Source organism: Bolinopsis microptera, chromosome 3 (genome assembly GCF_026151205.1).
Source record: "Bolinopsis microptera isolate Bmic1 chromosome 3, MBARI_Bmic_1.0, whole genome shotgun sequence".
NCBI lineage: Eukaryota > Metazoa > Ctenophora > Tentaculata > Lobata > Bolinopsidae > Bolinopsis > Bolinopsis microptera.
This window is the reverse complement of record NC_087074.1, coordinates 923,757-930,168: the sequence shown is the minus strand read 5'-3', so window position 1 is coordinate 930,168 and position 6,412 is coordinate 923,757. Positions and strand designations below refer to the sequence as shown.

General features: G+C 36.2%; 1 protein-coding gene across 1 annotated transcript in view; it reads right to left on the bottom strand.

Moving 5' to 3' along the window:
• Nucleotides 1-4,291: 4,291 nt before the first annotated feature.
• The window catches only part of LOC134813022 (reticulocalbin-1-like), a 30,226-nt gene continuing 28,105 nt past the window's right edge, over nt 4,292-6,412 (bottom strand). Inside the window, exon 9 of the mRNA XM_063820686.1 lies at nt 4,292-5,064. The gene's annotated coding sequence lies outside the window, so the exon portion shown is untranslated. The remainder of the gene's footprint in view (nt 5,065-6,412) is intronic.

Genomic DNA, 6,412 nt, shown 5'->3' with positions numbered 1-6,412 from the left:
CTGTTTCATTTGACCCTGGTAATTTGAAATGCAGTAATTCTTAGGGTCAAATGAAACATCTAATTAAATAAACAATTATTGAATTTTAATGAATGAAGTGGGTTGATAGTGTTTAGAACGTTCTTAAGAGCTTGTGTACCCAATATGAGTATATCCCAATGTATGGTATTGATGTTGCATCCAAAAGTTTGTACCCGTTTCATTTGACCCCTACTTCCCCTACATAGTATTTAATATAATCGTGCTATAATCACGGTGATTTATCAAACTAGCTTCTAACTCTATTAGTCATGAGCTCTGTAATTCTAAAGCCTACTTCGATAACACAATTATATTCACAAAAGGATGTCTGACCATAAAACTAGGTCGCAGTTTAACATACAATTAATACTATAATCATGATGATTTATTTGACTATTTTACAAGTTATTGAATTTCTAAGTGCAGACATGTGAAAAATCTTCCTCCTAGTGAAATTAATTTTTTGCTTTACTCCGACTTATATTATATTATATCAGGGAGCGGCAACTCCGAGCAACTCAATATTAGGGGTCACGTTCACATATTACGTAATCAGCCGAGGGGGAAATTTTTGACCACACAGTTGCCGCAGTTAAAAAGGGTAGGAGTAATTACCAGCTGAGTCAAAACCCGGATTAGGCGAGCAATTCTATTCGGAGTGCCCTCACGTATCCAATAGTATCCTTAAAAGATAGTATCTTAAACAATAATCAATAGAAATTAACCCTTATAACACCATGCACCACACCCGCCTATCATATTTGTGAACATGCATTACATTGTCGTATGAAAGTATGAACTCTCTCTACAGTCCAAACAGACCGTTTGAGCTCTCCCTCCCCTAATAAGTTTATAGTATTATATGGCCATGTAATATATACGCCATGTAATATATACGCTACACAATATTATGCAGAGAGAGAGAGAGAGAGAGAGAGAGAGAGAGAGAGAGAGAGAGAGAGAGAGAGAGAGAGAGAGAGAGAGAGAGAGAGAGAGAGAGAGAGAGAGAGAGAGAGAGAGAGAGAGAGAGAGAGAGAGAGAGAGAGAGAGAGAGAGAGAGAGAGAGAGAGAGAGAGAGAGAGAGAGAGAGAGAGAGAGAGAGAGAGAGAGAGAGAGAGAGAGAGAGAGAGAGAGAGAGAGAGAGAGAGAGAGAGAGAGAGAGAGAGAGAGAGAGAGAGAGAGAGAGAGAGAGAGAGAGAGAGAGAGAGAGAGAGAGAGAGAGAGAGAGAGAGAGAGAGAGAGAGAGAGAGAGAGAGAGAGAGAGAGAGAGAGAGAGAGAGAGAGAGAGAGAGAGAGAGAGAGAGAGAGAGAGAGAGAGAGAGAGAGAGAGAGAGAGAGAGAGAGAGAGAGAGAGAGAGAGAGAGAGAGAGAGAGAGAGAGAGAGAGAGAGAGAGAGAGAGAGAGAGAGAGAGAGAGAGAGAGAGAGAGAGAGAGAGAGAGAGAGAGAGAGAGAGAGAGAGAGAGAGAGAGAGAGAGAGAGAGAGAGAGAGCTAGCCCCGTAACTCTTGCCGTTCTGCTCAAGCCATTTTATACTATACCGAAAAAAACCAGTCCCGTAACTCTTACCGTTTTTTTTGTATCACAATGCTGGCAAGCATAACCGTTGCCCTTATATTCACAACACTATTTACCCCCTATACTATTATATCCCCTTTATTGTTTTCCAGGCATTAAGATTCATCGAAAGTAGTTCAGCAGGTATATTTAAGTTCAAAACATTCTAATTCAATGTTAAAGATGACAGGAATAAGAAATAGTTATGTGGAGGTTTTTAAGAAATTTGCGCAAAATACGCGCCAGCATGTTATACGAAATTAGGTAAAAAACCCAAAATCGCCATATTCAGGTGCCTTAAAAACCATGTTAAAATTGAGTTAGAGATCTGAAACTTTGCAGGGCGTCTAGACCTTGTCCAAATCGACTGTAAAAAAAATTACATGTTTCAGGAGTATCAGGAAGTGGGTTTTCTGGAACCCCTGTTTTACAACAGATTGTCGTGAAGTATATATATGTATATATGTATATATATATAGACGCTTTGGAAGTCAATTGTAACCTACATTTAAGTGTCCGTAGATTCAAAAGTATAAAAGATACAGTCATTTCGAACCACAGGTTTTAAAGATAATCGTTTATACTTTAGTTTACATTATATCGAAAAATAATTTAACGTCATCATCATCACTTGATGACGTCATCAAGTTAAGTGTTTTCAAAACTTGATTTTTAACAAAATAACAACTTTTCAAATCGATTTTACACCATTAAAGAGTAATTTTATTCAAAATCTGAGGACATTTTCATCTTAGATAATTGTTCAAGCATTCTGAAAATTTACCGGAAAAGTTTCCTACCTTGCTCCTTCATAAAGATATTCGCTATTGAAGTTAGTGCTTTTTTGAAGAATAATTTTATAAAAACACAAAAGTTGTGAATTAGTATTCTCTGGTGTTGGGCTATCCCTTGGGTTGTGGAGCTCAATTTTGCTTCCTAAAGGTCTAAATTGTGTTATAGGCTAGTTTTAAAGTTAAAAATCAAAAAGTTGCACACGTGGGGACACGCCTAAATTGATTTAAAATAGCTAAAATCACTGAAAATTGTTATTTTCACGATTTTTATCAACTTTGGAGTCCCGTTGTGATTCAAGTTCTTTTTGAAATCTTCTAAAACTTTGCATGCTTATCAAACTATATATAAAATAACACTATGCAAAAATTTACGGTGATTCAATATTGTATGCGCACGCAACGTCCGCTCAAAGTTTGCACGTGCGAAAGGTGAGAATTTTGATCATTCGTGATTTCGAATAAATTCTGCTTTCCCACGATATTTAAATGGCATTATATATGAATTAAATGCCAACTTGAATGAGTAAAAAGTGCCATATTCAGTCTTTTATCAACAGATATACCTACCTAAACACAAGGAAATGTTTTCAAAGGTAAAATTTCGAAATCGCTGAAATTACCTCCTTATTAATGAAGTTTTGACTGTGTAAATTATCCTGACATTATAATCAAAAAGAGATGATATTTGACCAAAACCCACAATCATGGGTAGAGTGAACCGCTGCCAGTGCCTCTCTTTTCCAAACAAAAGGAAATGATATTAATTTGAGGAACCGTCCGCAAATGCAAATTGATACCGAGAATGAAATCGGTCGCTCGCTTTTCCCATTCGAATTCACGGCTTACGAATTGTAATAAAGCTTATTGAGTGGGAAAAGCGAGCGACCGATTTCATTCTCGGTATCAATTTGCATTTGCGGACGGTTCCTCAAATTAATATCATTTCCTTTTGTTTGGAAAAGAGAGGCACTGGCAGCGGTTCACTCTACCCATGATTGTGGGTTTTGGTCAAATAACCGTTCAGAAATTTCAAACATACACACACACACACATACACACACACACACACACACACACACACACACACACACGGATTTCTTGAGATTATTAAGGTTGATAAGGTCTGAAGTGCCCAGTTTTAAAGATATTCATAAAAAACTGTTTTTTTGTTTGTTCATCGCGGCCCAAAATACCACATTATTTTTATATCTTAAGGCTAGGATTGTAGGAAGGTCGTTACCTGGGGACCTCAGGCTATTATATTTATGTTCATAATCATATTCGCCGAATAGAGATTCGGCGGAATGACAGGCTGAGCGCGGCCCAGTACGAAAGGTCGCAGAAACTGAATAACTTTTCAAAATATTGAAAATAGTGGCAATGACCACATTTATATAAGACTTATGAATCATAATGTGCCTGAATATATGGCGATTTTGGGGTTTTTAAACCAAATTTTGTATAAGATTAAGACTAGTCACTAACAGTGCTGGCGAGTATTTTGCGCAAATTTCTTAAAAACCTCTACATAACTTTTTCTTATTCCTGTCATCTTTGAAATCGAATTAGAATGAACTAAAAATAAACCTGCTGAACGACTACCAATAAGACTTAATGACAGAAAAAACAGTAAAGGGGATATAATAGTATTAGTATAGAATGTATAAAAGGCACGGTCATGCTTGCCAGCATTGTAATATACTCGTGGGTAATGGAAAACATATTATATGTCATCAGTCATGTTTATGCCCCTGGCGTTCTCAGCTCATAATTTTGTTCTTGCCTGTTTTGGTCTCCAAACAGAAACATATCTCTTAACCCCTCTGATCTTTACTCTGATTTTAAAGTTCATATTACGCCTCCTCAAATTGATTTCGAGTCATTTTTCGATATTTTAATTATATTCTAATTAACCAGGCATAATTTGACTATTTTTTTTCGCTGAACTTGCTTCTTTCACGTTAAAGCTAATTAAAATTTAACACAATAATAATAATAAATAACTACTGAATGAACACAACACTGAACACATTACCTTCATTGTTAGATAAGTAGTACTACTAGATTAATATAACGCTATTGTTCCCCAGTGTATGTTCCTTCTTGTAAAGTTCATGTCATCATGCAAGTCCGTCTCCAGTTCCTCGTTCTGTGGTTTACAATTATAAGTAATATATGTTTTAAACTAATTACAACACTACAAATCTATTGCACGGCAAAATAAAAAGCACGATTCCAATTTCCACATTCCAGATTTGTTATGTTTTGGTATTATTGGTATTCATAATCGATAATACATAACATGGCACATCATAACTGCATGATACCAACTATATAAGAGGAGAAACGAGAAACAATAACGTAAATCTGTAACTTCATCAAATAATTTGAAACATTAAAGCCCGTCTTAGTCTTATGCTTTGATTAAAAATAACTATAAAAAAAGCAAAAAGCTCGGAAATGTATAAATTTGGCATGGTTAGTACCTGACACTTCAATGAAAATTGATAACCGAAAATATTTCTAATGTTATTCTAGCCGTTTTATATGGAGTTAAACGATTATCCCATTTTGGGCGATATCAAAAAGAGACACGCCCTGATAAGAACTGTAGCCAGGTTTATATTGGACTCCTCTCAAGATTAGTTGTGGCACTGATTAGTCGTGCCGCACACCAATTTCCTGTTGGAACGACCTATGCTATGGTCCATAAAATAGGTCGTTTCAAGAAGAAATTGGTGTGCAACAGTGTAGGAGGGCCACATACTCCAGTAGCAGGGAATAGTTGAGTGTGCACTTCGATGTATACGATTTCTGACAACACAGGGTTGTTTGTTAGATCATTCTTAACCAAAGTCGTTTAGGTACGCAATTTGTGTCGCTAGACATAACCCTACAGGGCAAATTTTCTAAATTACCCTCAGTCGCGTATACGGGATTTTTGTATTGCAGCTCCTGAAGGTCATAGAGACTTCAATTTTAGCTTAAAATTACCGCAATGGCCATATTTATATACAAGTTATGAAGCAACATAAGGTCTCCTAAGATGGCAAGTACGTACGGTACAGGGCTTTAAGTACGTACGGTACAGCTACTTTTAAAGGTACGTACCGTACAGGCCCTATAGGGTACAGACTTTTTTGGGAAAAAAATGAAACTTTTTTCAAAGTTAGTGGAGTACTTGCAATGTTCCTTTAGTATTATCATAATTTTATTTGAGGTAGTAGTCGAAGAGGAACATGAATTATTAAGATAGTAAATTAACAGTGAGAGATAAAAATGAACAGTGACAGATAAAATCAGTATCACATTTTAATGTGCTTATTGGAGTAAATAAACACTAGTTTTTCAGCAAGCTGAGGCTTCAGCCTCAGCCTTCTTTTATTCATATAATAAGATATTCATATAATAAGATATTCGTAGTCTCTAAAGTTTGTTTCACACATTAATGAGGATGCGCTAAAAATCGTGTAAACAACATCTGCCAACTTTTTCTACCAACATAATTCAAAGCGCCAAATCCAATGTCACATGGTCCAACCCTTCTTGCTTCTGGAACATTCTTGTACAACTGCTCTAAATCTAATGGTATAAATTGAAATGCAGCGATGAGCGAATTCAGCTTCCATGAAAGTTGTCGTGTGAACGTGGTTTTTGTGCATCTTTTCGCAATTGCAAGCATCGTACCTTTCAGCCCAAGTTTAAAAGTACGTACCGTACAGCTATTTTTAAAGGTACGTACCGTACGTACTTGCCATCTTAGAAGGTCTCCAGTGCTTTGTTTTATAGATATTGACAAAAAACTGGTTTTTGTCTCAGCGAACCAAAAATGGGACTGAATTTTGATAACTTGAACTAGGAAAATCGTAAAGACTTGAATTTTAGCTTAAAATGAGCGCAAACATCACATTTATATACAACTTATAAAGCAATATAAGCCCTTTAATGCTTATTTGTTAAGATATTGACAAAAATCGGTCATTTTGGCTACACGCGTGAGGAAAAATACCAAATTGGGCAACAACTTTGGTCTTTTTTTGACC